The sequence below is a fragment of the Ixodes scapularis genome, unplaced genomic scaffold (genome assembly GCF_016920785.2).
Source record: "Ixodes scapularis isolate PalLabHiFi unplaced genomic scaffold, ASM1692078v2 PGA_scaffold12__126_contigs__length_90152505, whole genome shotgun sequence".
Lineage (NCBI taxonomy): Eukaryota > Metazoa > Arthropoda > Arachnida > Ixodida > Ixodidae > Ixodes > Ixodes scapularis.
In genome coordinates, this window is record NW_024609838.1 from 48,883,373 (window position 1) to 48,905,594 (window position 22,222).

Consider the following 22,222-nt stretch of genomic DNA (forward strand, 5'->3'; position numbering starts at 1 on the left):
CTCCTTGTATAGTCAAGCTGGCTCTACGGTGTAAAAGCAGCCTGGGCCTGGCTGGCAGTTCAGTGGTCAGCAAAGCTTGGCAAAACGGCGCAAATGCAGCCCGCCCAAGCAGCACGAAAAAGTGACCTCCGATCGGCCGAAGGTTGGCCAGTATCTGAACAGCGTGGACACTGGCCAGTTCTTGGCCACCGAAGACATAAGCAAGGCCGTTGAGAGTCCGCCCACAAACTAGCTGTTTTCAGCTTGGCCGCCGGACACAAACACTCCCGCAAGTGCCTGGCCAGAACTGCTGATTTTCTGCTAGGCCGCCGTAGACATAAACGCGGTCGGCAAGTGTTTAACTATAAGTGCTGATTTTCAGCTTGCCCGTGGAGATATAAACCCGGTCGACAAGATTTTGGCCAGCAGTGCTCATTTTCTGCATGGCCGCCGGACACATAAACACTGCCGCCAAGTGTCTGGCCAGAAGTGTTCATTTTGAGTTTTGCTGCAGGGACACCCATAATGTAAACTTTTTTTTTGCGTTGACGTAACTTTGGCATGATGACGGGCAGCGAGAGAAGGATCAGGATGGAGCGCACTCTAAGAAACAATGGAGGAGAGAGGTAGCAACGGCGCGTCTTCCTCCCTTTTGCTGATGCGCACGCAATCGGACACGAGAATAAGGGAGGAACGAAGCATTTTTCTCCTTCCCAGGGCAGACGGGCGAAGGTTTTCGCCCTCCCGACTCATCTTTTTTTCGGTTTCGTTTTCGAGCACATCCCGCACGTTGTTTAATAAATGTTGTTGAGCTGATTGAAATTCAGCGGGAGGGAAGGCCGCCTGTAATTCCGTCTTTTAGTCCCAGCGTGCAGAAAATTTATGTTGCCTTGACGTTTTTATCACTAATTTCAGCAAATGAGCAAACAAAGCCGCTAGAAACATCGAAGTTCCGGAGCAGTGCCAGCAGCGCTACGTACACAGGGTAAAATGGCCCTCTCAGGATTGTGGGACCCACGTGGATCTACAGTCTACAGTCACTACAGTAGTAAAACCGCGCGGAACTGTGTCGACGTTTTCGACGTTATGGAAATCGCAGGAACTACGTCCAAGACAGGTAGGTTTTGCTGCGGCTGCCTGGGTGCCTTCCGTGCTGTGTTCGGTTCTATTTTCCGATGCCAAGTGCCAACCGGCAATCAACGTGTTTCTGTATTTCTGCGTGTCAGCAACATAGCAGAAACATCGTGATGGCAGTGTTGCGCGTTGTGAACAGAAGACTGAAATTATCGCCGATGGGACCATGCGTTCGCGTATCAGTGGTGCAACGACAAGATGAGATGACGTAAACTGTCGGGCATTGATGCCGCTGGTCGGGCCGTGATCGGAGGGGGCAGGGTGTCGAAGATTGAGATTCCGCTTTACATTAAAGAGTTTAATTTCCTTGAGGAATTAGATTCAATCGATAGACGTGTGGATTGTTATGTTGGAACGTAGGTTTGAAATGTAAGCTCCTATCGTACAGTGGCCAATGTGACCGTCAGTTGTCTCCTCCCCGAGAGCGATTGCGCTCTGGGGAAAGGACTGAACTGTACCAAATTATGACGGAAAATACGTATATTTACAGTGTGGAATTTTAGCATTAAAAGAATAGTCGGTAAAATCGAAAAAAGCTACCCTTTACTTTGTTGTTTAATGATACCAGGGTTCCTGGTGAAACTGCCCGTCAAGTGGCGCGCTGGGATTAGCGCTAGAGGTTTTCGGGCTCGCCACGCCATAGCTCCGTACATTTAACACGTGCCGCAGGAGGCGGCTGTGACTGCATCCAAGTTGAGCGAAAAGCAATTTCTCTGCCCGTGAAGTATCACTTCCATCTGAGTGAATATCCGGTCTCCAGAGATTAATTCAAGACGGCGATTGCAGCCGTGCGTGAACAGCTGAAATAGAAAAACAAACGCTACGAAAGAAATAGAGTCTACGACAGTCCTTGCGGGGAAACAAACTCATGGCTTCGAACCGCATTGGAGTGGCTTGATTTATTGAATTTCACATAATTACGTCATGATTGAGCGTTTAGTTTTTAATAAGAGATTCATGCCCTGAGCCTTTCAAAATACTCTCAGAGGTATGACATTGCTGGAAAAAGAATCAACATGCTGGGAATATTTTTATTGCTTAGGCAGTCAACGAGAAATTCCGTACGTTCAAAACGACTAGTATAAAATACAGACATGCAGAGCTGCGGCGTAGTGTTCTGGTTAGAGCGCCCTTGTATTGATGTCTGTAGGATCAATGTATGTGTATGCCCTGAATGTATGTTCACCCAATGCTTGTAGCATGCGTAATGTGTCTACATGTCTGTATAGTAGGGGTTCCCGAAAATCCCGAACCGCAATGTTGGCCTGAAGTAATAGAAATATTTTTGTAGAACATAAATCGGGCGGTACTTAGCACCATTTACCCTAGCTACTTGCAATTACTCTGCTTGAGCGGCAAGCGATTTAACCTTCTTTCAAGCTATGCGATAAACAGCGGCTTCGAGTTTAATCTTTGGAGAGCAGCTTTTGGTTTCGCGGATTGGCTTGCCATTCCTTCGTAATGTGCGGTTGACGAAGGAATTGTGACTCGGCAGTGGCACAGCGAACAGAAACACTGACTGTTCTACTGTTTTGCTTCACATTCATAGGACTACGCAACGACGTCTTATCGAGCCCAGCCTTCGTCGACGCAAGAGAAGTGTGCCACATCATCACCGTCTGTGGAGCGGCTGCCTGGGACGTCATCAGCACGTGACCACCATCCGTGCTAGAAAAGCGCACCATCCACGAACTGTACTTCCAGTCGGCAGTGGCACAGCGAACAGAAACACTGACTGTTCTACTGTTTTGCTTCACATTCATAGGACTACGCAACGACGTCTTATCGAGCCCAGCCTTCGTCGACGCAAGAGAAGTGTGCCACATCATCACCGTCTGTGGAGCGGCTGCCTGGGACGTCATCAGCACGTGACCACCATCCGTGCTAGAAAAGCGCACCATCCACGAACTGTACTTCCAGTCGGCAGTGGCACAGCGAACAGAAACACTGACTGTTCTACTGTTTTGCTTCACATTCATAGGTGAGTGCGGCTGCACCTACATAAAGCCTTTCCTTTCTCTTTGCCACTGCCGACTGATTTGACTGCTTTGAGTGTTTTGTGCTTCTTGCGCGGTTCGCCTATCATGAGCTCTGATTGTGCTGAGGTTATGAAAGCCATTCAGGATTTGAAGCGCGAGATGCGTGCAGAACTACGATCAGTACATCAGAGCCTTGAATACAGCTCGAATGCTGCTGACGAATTCAAGAAAGCCTTAACGGAGCTACGCGCTCTTACATCTGAAGTGAAGAAGGCCAAGGAAGACTATGCTGAGCTAAAGAAAGAAAATAACACCCTAACAGAAAAGTTGATGAAAGCTGAAGCACGGATTTCTGAGTTGGAACAATACAGCCGGTTGAATAATGTTGAGATTAAGGGCCTGCCTGCCACTGTCAGAGAAAGAGCACACGACATGGCTATAAAAATCGCAGAGGCTATCGAAGTCCCACTTGACCTTGCTGAAATCGACATCGCCCACAGCGTTCCAACCAAAAAAGAAAACGAAGTAAACATAATTGTCAGGTTCATGTCTAGGTCAAAGCGCAACGTGTTCCTGGCCGCTGCCAAGAAGCTGAAACTGTCTACTTCTAAAATCGGGTTCGAAGGACCAGACCAGCGTGTCTATGTTAATGAGCATCTAACGCCAGAAAACAAACGGCTACTTGGTGCTACGATTTCTAGAAAGAAACAAGTATCTTGGAAGCACGTGTGGACAAGGAATGGCGCTGTTTTCGCACGGAAGACAGACGACTCTAATGTCCTCCGGATCTATTCTCTGATTGACTTGTCCAAAATGACGTAAATGGCGCCATTGTTTCATAGATTTATTACCTGATTCTTTATACCCTCATGAATGACACCCCTCTTTTCACACCTTCTGAGTTTAATGCGTCTATAGCACTAGATGCGAATAAATATATTCAAGTTATACATCTTAACATGCAATCTGCCGTGAATAAGGCTGATGAGCTAATTGTCCTCTTAGACGATCTAACGCGTTCCTCGTGTTCTTTCGATGTCATTTTCTTGTCTGAAACTTGGTATCGGGCTGATAGTGATGTTGTACGTATTCCGGGGTATAATTCTTTTTATATCAATCGCACAAAAAAGCGTGGCGGGGGCGTAGCTATGCTGATAAAAAGTAGCTATGCCTGTGATATGTTATCTGATCACTCTTTTTCCAACTCTGATATTGAAATGCTTACCGTGAAATCTGGACGTAATATATTTTCGGTTGTCTATCGACCACCTCATGGAAACTTTGGCGAATTTTGGGAGATATTTGAACGTGAAACGTTTTTATTTAGTTCTGAAAATTATTTGTCCATCATAGCTGGCGATTTTAATATTGATATGGGTACGAATAGCCCAATGCAACAGCAAATGTTACTCACACTTCATTCAACAGGTTTTCAAAATGTTATTAACAGTCCAACGCGCATTACAGCTTCTTCTGCTTCCACTTTAGACTTAATTATTACTAATAATGACAACGCATTCTTTTCCGGTCGCATCGCTGCCGATATTAGCGATCACTTACCTGTTTTCTTGCGTATAGAAAAAGCAACTTGTTCGAACGATGTCGCTAAATTGAGACGCCAGCTAATATCTCAAGTAAGGCTCGACCTATTTAAGTACCGTATTTCCTTGGTGGATTGGAGCCCTATTTATAATGAGCCAGCTGCAGATGATGCTTTTAACAGGTTTCTAGAGCTCTTCACATCAGTATATAATGAATGTTTTCCCACTGTAGAAATAAAACCATGCAAAAGTGCGCGTAAACCATGGATGACTAGACGTTTAATTAGACTCGTTAAAAAGAAATACAAATTATTTGCAATATTTATTAAAAACAAAAATCCTACCGTGCTCGCAGAATATAAGTCCTTACGCAACCGACTAAACAGGGAAATTAAATTGGCGAGAAACATGTATTATAATAATTTCTTTGGTCGCCAGACTTCTAGCAATCTTAAGGAAAAATGGAGGCGTCTAAATTTGCTCCTGAATAGACATACTAATACCCAAGCGATCACAAGCTTAACGGTTAATGGAACTGAGCTATCGGGTTCAGATCTCGCTGCATCATTCAATTACTTTTTTTCGACTGTAGGTGACAGTCACTATAATTCCGGCATTTTTGATTTTCTAAGTGATAGGTTAACAGAATCAATATTTTTTGAACCGACTGACGAGCTTGAGGTTTTTTCAATTTTCAAAAGTCTGAAAGATACGAATAGCCTCGACTCTCATAATATACAAAGTCGCCCAGTAAAATATGTTTTACAAATAATTACACCATGTCTAACACATATTTATAATGTAGCGCTTATGACGGGACACTTTCCAACAGCTATGCAGCTAGCCAGAGTAGCCGTAATTTATAAAAAAGGAAATAAGAACGACTTCGGTAACTATAGACCAATATCTATACTTCCGTTTTTTTCTAAAGGGTTAGAACGAATAATTTATCGCCGCCTCAATCATTTCTTCTTAAAGCATTCTGTAATATCCGATTGCCAATATGGGTTTACTAAAAATAGATCAACGGAACACGCCTTGCTTGCCCAAAAAGAATATATTTTGAACAATTTTGAATCACAACGTCTTACTCTTGGCATTTTTATTGACTTTAGTAAGGCATTCGATACTGTAAATCATAAAATACTTATCGCTAAGCTCGAGCATTACGGCGTACGAGGACACGCCCTCAACCTTATAAAATCATATTTAAGTTCACGATTACAATATGTTGTAATAAACCACTCTCGCTCCGATTCCCTTCAAATTTTTAATGGTGTCCCTCAGGGTAGCATCCTTGGACCACTCTTGTTTAATATATATATAAATGACATTTCCAATATTAGTACCCTTGCAAAGTACGTTATTTACGCTGATGATACGAGCCTTTTCTTTTCCTCCTCTGACGTTGAACAACTAACTGGCACTGCTAACCGAGTATTGGCATTATTATCACGGTGGTCATTAGTCAACTCATTGAAAATCAACAAAGAAAAAACTAAAGCTGTAATATTTCGTCCTAAAGGAAAGCTTGTAATGCACCCACCGCCTTTAGTTTTGAGTGACACCATTATCGAGTATGTAGAAACGTTTAGATCCCTCGGTGTAAGTTTTACCGCAACGATGACATGGGACGCCCACATAAACGAGGTTTGTCTTGCCCTTTCTAAGGTTGTAGGAATAACCTCGCGTAATAAGTACGTTCTACCTGAAAAAACTAAACTTACTTTGTATTACGCTTTCTTTTATTCATATTTAAGCTATTGTTTTCTTGTCTGGGGTAATACCACAACATCCAATATTCAGAAGCTTCTGATCTTGCAAAAGAAAATGCTACGTGCTATTACAAAAGCTCCATATAATTCCCCAACCGGGCAGGCTTACTCGCAGTTTAAAATTGTGCCTGTATATAACTTATTTGAATATAGATTCGCGTGTTTTTACAAAAATAGTATAGCTAAAAACGATAATTTTCTTTCACGTATTGTTTCTACTGTGCCCCACAATACGCCTTATGCAACCAGGGAAAAAGACAGCTTTGTTTTACCTAGATGTAGAACGAACTATGGCTTTACAATGTTGCGATATATCTTGCCTAAGTTTTTGAATACTCCTCTATGTGATCACTTGAATGGTATGTCTTCTTCTGTCCTTAGGAACGCTTTTCTATAATTTGTCTGTACTTCTCATTTTTGTCTGTATTGTTCATTTTGAATATATATATTATTTTTTACCGCGTTTACACTGCTGACTTGTAAGGGTGGCGAGGCCCGTCAAGCAGTGGACGACACTGCTTTTTTCTTGCCACCCTCAGTTTGTATTTCAAGCTGAAATAAACGCTGATTGATTGATCGAAGAACAGCAAAGGTAATACGTAGAGTGCGCAAAGTAACTGGGTATCGGTTGTCTCCGTTTAACATCGCAGTGCTGGCGACGAGAAGACTGAGTAACTGCTTTCGAAACACAAGTTTCTGTACCTGCGGGGGGAATCCGGCTTCCGAAATAAACACATTTCGCGAAAAGCTCGTGTTACGCTTTCATTTGCTTCTCTTTTCGTCCCGTACAAGAGACGTAGCGTCCTTGTTGAGCCTTATTGCGCTCGAATTGCTCGATTCAGGGCCGCCATAATGAGATGAAGGCGACGGAGGAACTACTTGCTCCCCTGCTTCAGGGACGAATGTTTCTCCCTTTCTAAATGAACATAGGTTACAAGACCGTTCCTCCCCTTAGGGAGGACTATCGATACCCTTTTTTCTAAGAGTGTGGTTGACAGCGTTGCAGTATGTGCATCACATGTACACTGTTAGCGCAAGCAAGCGATTATCTTCTATTTTTTTATATTTTTTTTCTCTTTAGGTTTTAAAGTCTATTGTCTTAACTACCATTGCCGAGCAGTAAATTCATTACGACCACTACCAGAACTGGGAAAATGTGGGGCTCGTCGTTGTTCTTTGAAAATAAATTACAAAATCAGCGCCGATTTCATCTTTGCGCTGAAAATATCACTCAGTCAATGCGCGATACTTTTAGCGCGAATACGATATCAGCGTTTTTTCTGTTAGTGCTCCTTATATTCACTTCCCACCTGGCTAGTGCGTTTGATTAAGGATTTTTATTTGATGGGAACAAAAGCCGTCATGTCATTGACAGAGTGAGACGGTCAGCCCGTGTGCCCAGGGGAGCACACGAGCTGACCGGCGACGAAAAGTACACAGCAGACGACAAAGGGAGAGGACGAGCGACTTGCATGCTTTTTTCGCATTCACAACTCATAAGGAATGCTTGGGGGTGACAGCGACCAGGCGTGTTTCTTGAACGTCCTGCCTCCAGCACGCGCTCGGTGTCTTCCGCCAAGTTTGGCTGTGTGCGCGCTTGAGGTGCACAAGACAACATAGTTTTCTCCAAGGTGCGAAACAACTGAAGCTCTTCCTTGTCGTTCTCACATTATGAGTTACCATAACGTTTTGCCATTACCAGTGTCACGCCATGTATATTGTACTGGGATCAGTTTACAATCAATAGTATTCGCGCTCCCATAATTACCTACGGCATGATGAAGTCGTCGTGGCACTTACTAGATCAATTCTATTCGCACTACATCGCACCAAAGTAGCGACTGTGGAAAGAATGCTGCCTCTTAGACCGCACCACATTGACAGGTGTTGTCACGAAGCTGGTTAGAAGCAGACTTGGGAAGAAATCTTTAACTAGAAACAGATTACTTGCAATCCGTTACTTTTTTAAGAAATTTTGTAATTGTCACGTTATTTTTTTTAAACAATTTTTTATGTAATTTTGTTACAAAATACTGGTAACGAATTAATTTGATTAGTCGTTACTTTTTAAAAACAAATACGAGCACAATACCGTAACTTGCGCAATACGAACAGAAAATTCAGCAGCATAAAGAGAGCAAGTTCAACTAAATAGAAATCATCAGGAAGGGGAGAATAGCCCGAAAGAAAATACGATTTTTTGGATGGCCGCTCACCAGAATCACTAGAAAAATGGGCAAGGCATGTACAAATATACGAAAGATCAATATCAAGTAAGACAACGCCGAGTAGGCTGTCCGTCACCTTCCATCGCATTTTTCTTCCTCTTTCGGGTAGGAGAAAGCTCTTTTAATTTGTGTTTGTCTTTTGTCTTTCCAACTTGCTCGACGTCTCCCGCCACCTGCAAAGACAACAGACGCGCGTAGGTACCCCCTCGATTCGCGGGCTCACAACTGGCGTAACAGACGATGTAGCCTCCCGCGAGGCGGTCGAATTCTCTCTCTTTGATTTGCGCTACTTTATTCTGCAGCACGCTCTTGAGGCATGGCTGGAAAACACCGGAAGTAAGGCTAGGAGGGTCGTCTTCGAGGGTACGAGCGATTCTTCTTTTGCTTTACTTGTCCTGGTATAGTGGTCGAATCCACTCCTCACTTTCAGTCAACTGTGAAGATAAAGGTGTGTGTGTGTGGGGAGGGGGGGGGGGGAGGCCATCTAAGGTTTGCTGACAGGGAGCGAGAGAGAACGCATAAAATTGGTGTGATGCTCTGCTGTTTTGTGAGACCGATAGCCACAGCTTCTCTCGCTCTCTATGCCCTCCCCTCCCCTGTCCTCCACGAATATTTTTATGAAAGTGAGATTCGATGAATGATGAATAACCTCGTAACCGCCACTTTTTCTCTGACTCATCAAGTTTTTGGTCATTAAGTGTCCGTCGTCTCTATGGCAATCTCTTAATGATACGTTCAAAATTCAGGGCATCAAGGAAAACAGGAACCTAATGGTTTAGGTCATACTTTGCATGCCAAAAAAACACACGTTGTCATCACCAAGAACAATAATTATAATCTAGGGAAGCACATCAAGGTGAGCTGGGACACCGGCGTTCTTCATTGGCTATACACTGTAACGCTATGAACAAGTTTTTTTCTTTCTTTGTGAATAACAGGCGAAACACCCAAGTCAAGAGGGAGCTTTCGTAGATCACTTTTTTAGCTCCGAATCTCGTAGCGGAGGTAGACGCTACTACTAAGCATGCGCACGGCTAGCTTTGTCTGCACAATTCCAGGGATCATTTCCGGCGGTCGTCAGCTAGCGGGATGGCCGGTGTGGTTGCAGCTTTTGGTGCCTTGTCAGCTTACAGGTGAACGGGGCGCTCCTACACTTTGTCTCTTAGACACAATATTTGATTTTCGGAAGGACTACCATAATATAGGGTGTATGGCAAATGAAAAATAGTGTTGCAGAACATTTTTGAATAATATTAAAATCGTTTCTATTGTTTTTTGCATAAGTTAACGAAAAAAAAAGTAACGTGGAAGTTATTTGTAGCGTAACGAGTAAAGTAATTTGTTATTTTCAGCGAGAGTAATTTGTAACAGTAATCTTTTGCATTTGACGCTCGGTAATTTGTAGTTGTAATTCATTACGTTTTTCAAGTAGCGAGCACAAGTTTGGTTAGAAGAAACGGAAGGCTAGAAAATCAAAATATGCGGAGACTGTTATTAGTTTAGAGAGCGAGCGGAATGAACGCAATAATATTGACCACGAATTTATCCGTCCTTGACATTCACAGCATTTAAATGTCTCAAATCGCCAGATCTGAAACTAGAAAAACCTGCGAGATATATTTAGAGCGCAGCTCTTATGTGCTCGGCTCTGGCTCGAGCGGCGCCGGCGTCGGCGTCGCCGCGCCGTCGGCGTAACCGTGCGGTGCATAATGGGAAGCGTCCCATAATGCAAAGCGCTAAAACGTTACGTGGCGTGTCGCCGCTAGTGACGTCACCGTGCAGAAACGTCACCATGACGTTTCGATGGAAGTCACGTGCCGAAACGTCACCGTGACTTCCACCGAAACGTCGCTCGACGACGCGCGTTTCGCGCTTGAAAAAGAAAGTAGGGAGGAGGAGAGGGTATGGATGAGGTGGAGGGAAATGCGTTCACCTCCTCCTCCTCAGGAGCTGCGCTCTAAATTGGAATTACAGGATGTTGTAAACTTCTTTAATCTTTCTTTGCTATTTCCAACAACACGCCTCGTCACACCGTCTCACCTTTTTCGCGACTACTCTGCTTCAATTTAGAATGAACCGCAGCACATTCTACGAGATTTCTCGGCCTATCAGGCGCCAATATGGTTCCGATTATGCGCGGGGGTACGCCAAGCTCTAGAACAGCTCCGCAGACGTTTGCAAGGCAAAGTATTCTCAACGACAAAGCAGCCTCTTGGAACATCAGCAAGCTGACGGTGCTCGAAATTATCACGCTTACATTTCAGCAGGGCGAGCACGGTCGGGCAGATCCAGGCGCAGTCGTCTCTCGTGTCGCTATTGCTATGATGTTGCCCCCTCCAGCACCGAGATTGTAAACAGCTCTTCCAAGACTGCATGCGGGTCAAGTAGACGAGTCTATTACAACGTGCGAACAGTAGTGCTCACCTCGACAGGGGCGTAAGCAGCGGCGTTATATCTGCGGACGGCCACGTCGGGAACGATGGCATATATATTAAAAACACTTTTTAACAGCGGAAACCAATTTCCAATTACTCAATCGGGAGTTGCACGCCCCCTTATGGACGTCAAATTACCTCACTCTTCTGCGAATTCCTCAAATAAACATGTGCTGTTTTTGATATTTCTGTTCTTTATTATTCTGGGATACTAAAGTCGTTAGCTCATCGAACCCAGAATTCATCCATATGTTGTCACTGTGGTGTTGGACGATTAGCGTTATTTTACCTTTAGTTTTTGGAATATTTGCGCCTTTGTGGCATTTATGATTACATCATTTAAGGAATGGTGCAGTGTTTGTTACTGTGCTATTAGCGTACAACAGCGGCGCACGTGCTGCAGGCTGGCGCGATGAAGACGAAAATAAACGTTCTTGCTTGTGTGCTCAACCTGGCTGGTCGATACTTCGTATCTGTCCGTTTCCCCCCGCGATTGCCGAACACAACATGGTGGCAGCGCAAGTGAATTTATTTCAAACAAAACCAGGTCATTGAAATATCCGGGACAAAATACACCTTGGAGACCAGGGCATCACCAACTGCTGAGGACGCGCACGCAAATCTATCTGGTGGCCTGGGATATCGACGCAAATTGAAAACCTCGTCCGAAGATGCCCTTAGTGCATGCAGGAAACAAGTAACAGACGAGAGCCGCTAATTCCAACGCCCTTCCCGGAAAGACCGTGGCAACAAGTCAGCATGGACCTATTTTGCCTCTCAGGAAAGTGGAACTTGCTCGTTACCGACTATTACTCAAGATTCTCAGAAGTTGCGCCACTCACAGGTTTGTCGACGACATCTGTAATTGACCACCTGAAATCAATCTTCGCCAGACATGGCACACCAGAAACAGTATTTAGTGACAATGAAACTTAATTAAAAAAACTTGACTCATCACAATTTCAGAAATTTTCTCAAGACGGGCTTCCACCACAAGACTTTCAGCCCGAGATACCTCCAAACTAACGGCTTTGTGGAGTTAGCCGTCGTGGAGTTAGCCGTCAAAATGATCAAACATAGCTAGAAAAAGACATGATGCCTACCGCGCACTCCAAGCCTACCGGGCCAGCCCTCTTGAAAACGGCTACAGTCCAGAGGAACTTCTGATGAGGAACCGTATAAGAACGTCATTTCGTACGATTGGATGCTGTTCAAAGCCAGCGATTCCTAATCACGGACTTCTAAAGAAGTGGGATTAAAACAACAAAGCAAAAGAAAAAAAATAACCTTTGACAGAAGACACGGCACCCGACCGTTGAAGCCACTGCAAACTGGTCAGCGCGTATGGATCTCAGACCAGATACAAGTGGTTCATATTACATCACCTTCTAATGCGCCATATTCTTACCTGGTTGAGACGGACCGGGGAGTTATAAGGCGAAACCGACTATGTTCGGTTCCCGTACGAGCTCCCTCTTCACCTGAGTACGCCGTATCATAAGTACTACCACCCGCTTCCCAGATCATGGCGTTCATTCCTACGACATCTATGGGACTTCCAATAACACGCAGTGGTTGTACTGTAAAGCCTGTTGATAGGCTAGGTTTTTAAATTAAGGGGGAGATGTGCTATAAGGGTATAACAGCGGAGCACGTGCTGCAGAGTGGCGCGATCAAGGAAGACGAAAATAAACGCTCTTGCTCGTGTGCTCAACCTGGCTGGTCCATAGCTCGTATTTGTCCGCCCCCCCCCCCCCCCCCCCCCCCCCGCTGTGATTGCCGAACACAACAGTTCCGTGTACACTGCCCTCGAAAAAAAAATTGCTATAGCGTGCTGCGACATCTACGGCATAGCTCGCTTCTGGGTAATATTTTTTCTGTGTAATTTCAGTTGATGTGTGAATATTGTCACCGATGGATTTGCGAGACGGGGACTGACGAAGAAACTAAACGGTTAAGACAAACTTGTGCCGAAAGAAAAGCCAAGGCTGGTGACGGCGAAGTGGCGGCATCAAATCGCTGGTGAAAGACTGACCGCGGGTCGCCATGCGGAGCCCTTTTGTGCAGGTCCCCTCAAAGGAAAGCGAAGCGCCGAAACGGCGACCGAACTGCATCGCCGCCAAGGAGGATAAAAGGGTAGGAGAGGTCATGACGTCAGCCGCATAGCCTCTACAGGCCATGCTCCCTTGACCGCAACGTTACTAAACCACACAGTTGGGAAACTGCCTTAGAGACTGCCCTGAAAACGTGGCACCGACGCGAACTCCAGAACCAGGATAATGGCGATCACAACGCCACCATTTCTCCCGCAGCGGCCACTCGAGGAACTGCGAGTGACTTCTATTTTGGCTTTAATAGGCTATTGAACAGGTACGGTGGAAGAGGTTACAGGGGCGCCTTCCCCGTCTCTCCAGCGGACGAGCCGTTAACTACCGAAGCTAAGGTGCACCTAGGTTGGGACGCGCTACATGAAATCACCGCTGAGGCATGGTTGTATAAAAACAATATTAATTGTGCCGCAAATCCTTGCACACTAAAGATTTTATGAAGCATCACGCGCCCTCAATTTATACTTAACTCCAATGAAAGTTACTACAAAAAGAGTTTTTTTTTCTTTTGGTTTTTGCGTAAAAACCTGCGTCTGAAAGTTCAAACTGACAACAGTACAAACGAAAGATTAAGAATGGCGCTGGTGTCGTATTTAGCTCGGTCTCGGTGGAAGGCAGCGACCCATGTTTCAACGGTGAGTTTCTCAACTGAGGGTTCTAGTAACGTTGCTTGACCGTCTCGCCTCTTTCTCATTTTCCTGATTACTCTCCTCACTTATTAGGCCAACGTGATCACATCATGTGACTGTGTCCAGCATTCGTCTAGCCTTCAATGGGATAAAACCTACCGGACGGAGCGCGCGGAAGCCTGCAAGTAATCCTTCTACAATCAACCATCCATCTCACACGTGACATGTCACGCGCACCATATGCCAGAGAGATCTACAGTCATGTTGGCCACAATATCGTTTAAACATTTTATGACTAGGCTTTACCAATATTGCAACGTGTCTCCTAATACTTATAACCTCCTTGATCGCCGCGCTATCTAGCAGCCCCGGCTGGAACTGAGAGGTGCGTCTGCGCATGCGCGCGTACCGTCCGCGGTGTCCTCCGTCTTTCTTTGATCCTCGCATTATCGGCGTCTCGAACTGACAAACGCTGTTCCGATAAACACTGCTAGGTGTTCGACTCGCACGGGAAATAACTCTGAGGTCAAGCGGTAGAGAGGGGCGCGTGTTTTCGATGAGGACCGCCTCGTGTGCTATCAGGCGGCGTTTTTAGGCAGAGCGTTGCGCCACTCGATCCACCGATAATGAGTGGGTTGGAGTAAGATATCGGAGGGCCCCGGCGGAAGGCACGTTCGCATGTGCAGATGTAGCCTATCAGTTTCAGCCGGCGCTGCTAGATGGCGCGGCGATGGAGTTTGGTCGCCCTTTGGCGCTCCGTTTTACTTTGAGGGGACCCGTACAGGGTGTCACAAAAAAATGTACAAGGTTTTTTTTTTTCACCGCAAAAATAGACTAGGCATCGCCGAACGCTCATTCTCCGCCCAAAGGTAACGTTAAAGGTCACAAACAGATGCCAAAGTTTGAGCCCAATTCAATATCTTCTTAAAAGTTATTTTCTGAAAATTTCAATGGGAAAATCGAGCCCATTTTTGCTCGTTTTCGTTTTCTGGCTCCATAGAGCCCCATGTATTCGAAAACTCCGTCGGCCGCAATTTTCCCATTGAAGTTTTCAAAAAATCATTAATAACTTTTGATTAAGTAATCAGATCGGGATGAAACTTTGGCATCTGGTTTCGGCCTTTAGCGCTACCTTTGTGCGGAGAATGAGCATTCAGTGATACCTAGTTTATTTTTGCGGTTGAAAAAGCTCTGTATATTTTTTTTGTGACACCCTGTACACGCGTGGGCTTCAGGAACATTCGGCGACAAAAACATTTGGGCCTGGAATACGCAGTAGACTGCGAGAGTCACAGAGATAATAGAAATATAAATCCGCTGCCAAGAATCGAATCGTGGCCCTTTGCGTGGGCACCAAGCACGATGACCGTTAGGCCACGGGCGCGCTGCCTACTCGGCCAGGTGCGTGCACGACAATATCGCGCGCACAAAGAAGACGCGATTATTTCTGCATTTTAGTCTAAATGCGGTTTATATGGCGTAGAACATGGGATCTTCATGCCTCCCGCTTTTGGTTCACATTCAGGTTGGGGAGTTCCTTTGGTACTCCAAAAACTAGCCTTCATGGTGCTGACCTGTTCACTCGGTATTCACAGCAGTGTAAACGCTATGCGTATTTCAGACCAGTCATGTCTTCGGCTACGGTCACATGACTATAGTCTCCAAGCGGGCAGAGCATGGCACCTGCCTGAAGGACACTGCTCTGTAGATCACTCACATAGCATCCACTGCACTATCATTTTTCGGACGAACTCAAAAAGTCAAATTTAGGGAGGGCGGGGGGGTTACGTGCCCAACTAACGACGGGCATCTGGCACCCCCCAGCGGAGGACAGAGGATGAATTTCGACCATCTGGGGATCTTTTGTCGTGCAGCCGAAAGCTCGATTACACGGCGCCTTCTCCGCAATAAGCCTCCGTCAGATTGCGGGCAGCTCGGCAGGGATTCGAACCCGCCACATGGAGATCCTTAGGGCGACGCACTCTCCTCAGAGCCACCAAGGCGGCGGACGAACTCACAAAAGTATCTATTGACAAATCCCCGCGCTAGGTTCATTCTTAGGGTGCCCCTTGAAGATAAGCCTCTTGTGGATGCACCACCTGCAGACCTTGAAGAAGCAGGATGAAGGTCAAATATGGGGAATGTTTCCTTCTCACCTATGCAGCAACCCATCTTCTTTCTCCTCCCCAGAATTACTTTCACTCGTCCTGAATTCTTAACTGCGGCCTGTGTGGCTGGCATCAATTTTATCGTATTTGAAGCCTATCAGAGCTATCACTGTTCCAAAGATCCCACGCGCATATCGGCAATAAGCGATTGCTTCAAATAAGTCACAGGAATTGTTGTGGTGTGGTATCGTACGGAAAATGGCTGCTTGTACCGCATCGCCTAAAATCTTCACGGGGCCCTTCCATCTTGTTTTTGTTGGTGTGGTTGTTCTTTAGTGCCCATGTCGACATTTATCTCGGAATACGTCTTTCAAGTTCGCTAAGTATATGGTGAGTGCAGTGCAACCTCCTTGTTGGCAACGAGTGACTGCTATTCTACGGGTCCTCTTCCAGATTATATAGAGAAATAGGTACTCTCTATTCTCCCAGCAGCCGCGACAATAATTTCCCCGAAATCCTATTGGCAGTAGCGTCCCATTAGCCGTCTGAAATAATGTGACAACTGCCTGTACAAATATTGACTTTCTTGTTCTCGCGGCATTTCGTAGAAACACGTTTTATAGACTACTTCTCGTTCATACATGTTTCGTGGGCACGTTTTGTCGACACTAACATAGCACAGACACTCGTTGCGAGAAACTGCACGCTGCATGGATATTTTTTTGCGGTTGTGCCACTGACCGGCAGAGCCGTTTACCTCCGCGGCGATCTTCTGCGACGGCTCATTACAAAAACGTTAACTAACGTGGCCCACCGATTAAGCCATTTGCAACAACAACCTAGGGCGACTTGCTAAAAAAAATTGTAAATATCTGTAAAATGATTAATCGATGAAGCTTCGTACGATGAACTGATCGCCAGCACCAACATAATGCGTCTGCCGGTAGAATTGCGGGGAAATCGTTTTTCGAGCTGCCGGAAGAATAGACTATATAGCCTAGAATTACCCCGGCTCTTGTTCGCTTTGCAACCTTCTCAACTGTATAAGAGCTTAGTAGTACCTCTTCATACTTCGCAGGTCGCTTGCACGTTTGCACTTGTCTGGGGAACATGTTGTTTGTAATAAACTTCTATGAGATCAAAAACAAATCCTTTGTGTCTCTTTTCCTGCTTGTTGCACCTGTGCGAGTACAATTTTAACGGGTTTCCTTTACGTTTTATATCGTTTAATTCAGTTCGGGACGTCTTAAATAAGTTTCAGATATCCAACCTTCCAGACTGTACCCATTTCGGGTTAACGAATATTTTGCCTCGGTGCGAGATGCTAGTTTGAGAACGATTCATTTCAACAACCATTGGTCAGCGAAGGGAATGCTGCGGCTACGCCAATGCTGGAACTAGTGAGCCATCCCTGCCTTTCGTGGCTTCATCGCGTCTGTTCATGTCCTTGTTTCTGATATATTCAGTTGCATAGTTCAGAAAAAGCTGATACTGACCAGTCAAACTTGACTTGGTTGAGTTTGGGAAGAAATTCTATTCTATTGTGAGCCAAGCTCTTCAGAACATCGCGATGCTTCAGAAACTAGTTAACTTACGTAGAGCCTTGGACGTCGTCAATTTATGCGGAAAAAAAACTAAAGTCGTTGATACAGTTGGACTACAAACAATGTTCGATTAAGAGGAATACGCGTGTGTGCATGCGGGCACACACTTTTTAAACTGGCAACCCACAGGCGCCTATTTTTTATATATAGACGAGACTTTTGGTGATTTTTCGGTACCGCTAATCATTTGAGCCATCACGTTTATTTTTGCTTTGCTTAAACTTTATTAAAGAAAAGGGAAAGCAGGCGTTTATTCCAGCATTCGACTTGATGCACCAGGAGCTCCCATAATGGCATCTTCGTATAACAGCTTGTATTGTCCTCTACCTGTTCATATTGCTTCAAGCTGTACCGCTTGCGTTACAATCTTGAAAAAGATCAATAGCATCAGTAAAAGCAAATCAAGCTGCTTCGATTTAGCTAACAAAAAGGTGAACCTTTCCTTTACCGACGTTTGTTTTTGTTTCATTTTGAAATAGTAAAAAAGAATTAGTCCATGTACGGGCGGTCTTTGTATTACCTAATGGGAGCACGTGCAGTGCTTGAAAGCTGTTCAGCTTGGCAAGCATTGAATGAAAATATTTTGATTGAAATCTTCTATTTGGTTTATTTTGACGGATCCGCTTCTACTACATCCTGCCAGTCTCAGACTCTGTACCGAAGGTACTGAAGGCTTCTATTACTCATTTGTCCCAGTAATCTTATGCAAATAGAAAAACATAACAACTGAATATCGTTGCACCGTACCTTCGACTAAGGTGGTTTCTTTTTTTTTTTTTTCAGGTGCAGTCCGGGCTGATTTAAGGATTTGACCACGGACGATCCGTTTTCCCATGGACGACTGAAATGGTGATTACAACCAGCGTCGTAAGACGTAGTAGGTACTCAAATATACAAACAAATATTAAGAAAACCTTACTCCAGATTCACTTGTCAATAATATTTAAATGTTCCTAGGGTTAAGTTCCCCAACTTGACCTTCCTAAATTCTTGACTGCCTCCTGAGCAACACCCAAATTTCCTAGCGGTCTGAGATAAATTATATATCATGTTTATGACTACAACCACTTTCGGCCAGTGACCGGCCAAAAGACAGTTGCGAGTGGCTGGCCAAAATTGAATGGCCGGTTACTGGCCTAAAGTGAATGGCCAGCGACTGGCTTAATTAGACAAGGACCAAAACACTGCTATTGCCAAGCGCTTTGCCCGAGCATGGGCCACCGAAAATCTGGTTGGCCATAGTGCACTTGCCAGGCGATGGCCTATTCACAATGTGCTGCTTGAGTGGGCCTCGGGGGTCAGTCAAGCTTGGCGAAATGGAGTAAATGTACTGAGGACCAGAAGGGCAGTTATCTGTTTACTCAAAGCTGCTTATACGAGGAATATACAGACTACTTTCAAGAAGGCCTATATTGAGATTCAACTGAATATATTGTGACACAGAGCCAAATATACATAATCTCCAATTTTCGGCGCTGTTCTCGGAAAAAGATTTGTTGCTACTTTGAGCCGGATGTAGTGTCTCACGAATATAATAAAGCTGGAGAGTAATTCTTTCAGAACATTTGAACAATCGATTGAGAGACAAGAACATGTGCGAGCTGATATATTTATCGTGTGGTTGGCATGCGAATGGGGCTGCCAAATCGAATCAAGTTTGATAGAGTGTTTTTTTTCTATTTCGTGTCCAGTACATGGCTTACTAGGTATAAGGTTGTTTGCTTGCCAATTATCTGCTGCCTGGTAACTGGGCTTCATAGCAAGCAGCTGGCTCAGCTGATCGAAGTTCTAATCACACAGCAATTGCCGCGGGTTCACGTGATGTCCACTTCATGGACGGTGGTGTGCAGCTAAATAGCAGCACCTGGAGAAGGAACAGGATAAAGAGTGATGCATGTTTAGTAAATAGGTTTTACATAAACTATAAATCATGCTCCTAATTAAATTATAATCCAGCAGAACGTGCACCCAAATGGTATCGTTGGTCTCAATCTCATTCATCATATAAGACGTACTGGGAGCGCGTAGCCGAGACAGTGGCGGTCCCGGGCGCCTTGCGCGCTCCGCGAGACTCCACCCTGCCTCGAGGAAAGGACACTCACTCGGGTCTCAACTGGGCCTGAGCGTGTATAGCAGTTTTTGGTTTAGGTGTAGCTGAAGAGTGCACTTCGTCGGCGTCATGCCCGGAGATATGATAACAAAGTTTTGAAGCAAGCATACTCATCAGTGTTTTTATCACTTTCTTTCTGGTCTAAAATATCAAAACGGGGACTGCCAACATAAAAAAAAAAAAAAAATTGAAGATACACTTAAGTTTTACATTTGAAAAATAATATGTGTTGAAGATCGGATTTGTTTATTAGAAGGATGGCATGAACATTGCAATTTAACAGTCGGAATAATCGCCTTGACTCAAGCCAGTCTCTCGGATGGCCATTTTCGAGTTAGCAGCCGTAACATAATGTTGATACTCTTCTCGCCACCGTAAAAACCGTCAACCAATAAGCGTGCGTCACGCTTTAGTTGAGTCCTGAGTGAATCTTCTCTGGGGAAGATAGGAATCGCCCGGAACGCACACAGTACCTACCAGCCACAGCATCGGCCAGGCATTCCAAGTGGCTCTTTTATATTGCAGGAGTATACATAGGGACAGAACTACAGAACTCTACAGCGGCCAATATGGTTTTCTTCTAGATCCAAAGTGGCATTCGCAGTAACTGCATAATAAAAGTCAGTTAGAGCCCCTCATTGAGAACAAAACATATAACATACAATACTGTGGAAGGTTCCTCAGATCGCTTGAAAGCGGATTTTGATTTGCCACAAAAAATGTTGTGTTCCTCGTGATAGTAAACTAAAGGCTTTAGCACAGCTTTACTATAGACCGCTCCACTAGAAAGAACAGAGAAGGAAGAAATGCCCTCCCCCTCTCACCCCGTGCGTCGTCTGCTCCGTCGAGTGGGCTTTACCTAACATCTGGCTGGCGTGCAAACTCGGTTTAAAATCGCGTCATTTTGAAAATTTTAAGTAGAGATGCGCGGATGTTTGTATGCAATTTATCGTGTAATACTGTCTTCGATAAAAAAAGACTAATCGGGTTCAATAACGGTGGTTCCTGTGTGAAAAAAAAAGGAAAAACCGTGTGAGATTCGCCGGTCTCTTCGGCGAAAAGTAAATCCGGCTGCTGTACCTTTTTTATCATACAAAGTTCGTACTGGTGTTCGCCTTCAGCCACCATGACTCGAAGTCTGAAGTGATAAATAAAAACCTGCTCTCATGCCGCAATACACGCAGTAGTAGAGGGTAGTACATTATGTTAGTGCATTGTGTTACGGCTGACTTCACTGCTATTTAGGTATCGGAACAAAGATACGCTGGTTGGTAATTTACCGAAATAAAACAAGAAAGCGCTATAGGCTGAATTTCGAGAAGCCAAAAATATTCTAAGAACGCGAACCTCTTCACAACTGCTTCCACGAGCGAGAGTTCGATGTTCGGTACAGCCCGCCGGTACATCCCAAAGAGGGAGAATGGCAACCTCCCGGCTTGTCGTCTGCTAGCGGAGTCGGGCGCGTGCCCTATCTCTCGTAATACCCCGCCGAACCCGCTCAATTTTTTGAATGTATGGAGAGGGCACTGCGGTCGAACAAAATGACGCCGTCCTGAGACCGCTAAATGGAATGGTATATAGAAACAATGTTTTATCTCTGTTTTTTTTTTTTTTTTCCTTATGCATGCCCTTCTGCTGGGCCTTCATCGCGCGACGCAGCAGAGGCTGTTTGCACTATTTCTCCATGGGGCGCAGCGCGGTCGGGGCTGAGATGCGCTCCGATAGCAAACCGAAACCTAAACCCGTCAAATTTGTGCGGTTTTTTTAAAAAGCCGTAAAATACTCCGCGTGCCTTCTATGGTTCTGCAATTTGTTGATTTTGTGTTTTTCAATGAAGCTGAGCAATTTTCTAAATGAAACCATGCCCTTAAACACACAAAAAAAATTTAATTACGCAAAAACAACTAACAACTTTTTTTATCCTCAACTTTAATAATTTTCCTATATTAAACCAAAAGGACACAAGCCTTTTTTGTAGCGACGCGTAGTTTTCGCAATATCGAATTTGTCCACCTTTCCTGAAAACACCGTGTATATATAAAAAAACAAAACCCTTGACGACAACAAGAACAGACGGTTTATTATTCGACGTTTCGGCCGGAGTAGGGCCTTCGTCAGGACAAACGTTTAGAGATGAACGCGGATGGTATTTCTATAAATGCTACAGTCGAGTTCCAGTTTTAAAGACGGCGGGATGACGGTTGTAGTTCTTTGAGAGGGGGCGCAGGGTGAGTTTGCGTCTGGGCGGGCAGGGGTTACCGGGACGATAGCGTACACGAGACGAGAGTTACACGCGCAAACCAAACAAAAGTGCTGTAAATAAATGTTTTTTTGGGATGTCTCGTGGGGCATGCACCAGTCAGACCCGGAAGAAAACAATGTTAAACACAGAAATAAGAGGAACGAAAATGAATGTCAAAACCTGAAAATAAAAGAGAAAAGTTGATGATCCAGTTCCTCCCACAAACACAGTACCACTGCTAATAATAAGATCTGACCTTGAAAAATATCCTCTGTTGGTTGTTTCTATTCCTCCGATAGCATTCTAATTGATGCCTGTGTAACGGGGCTTTTTTTTATCTCTTGTTTAGC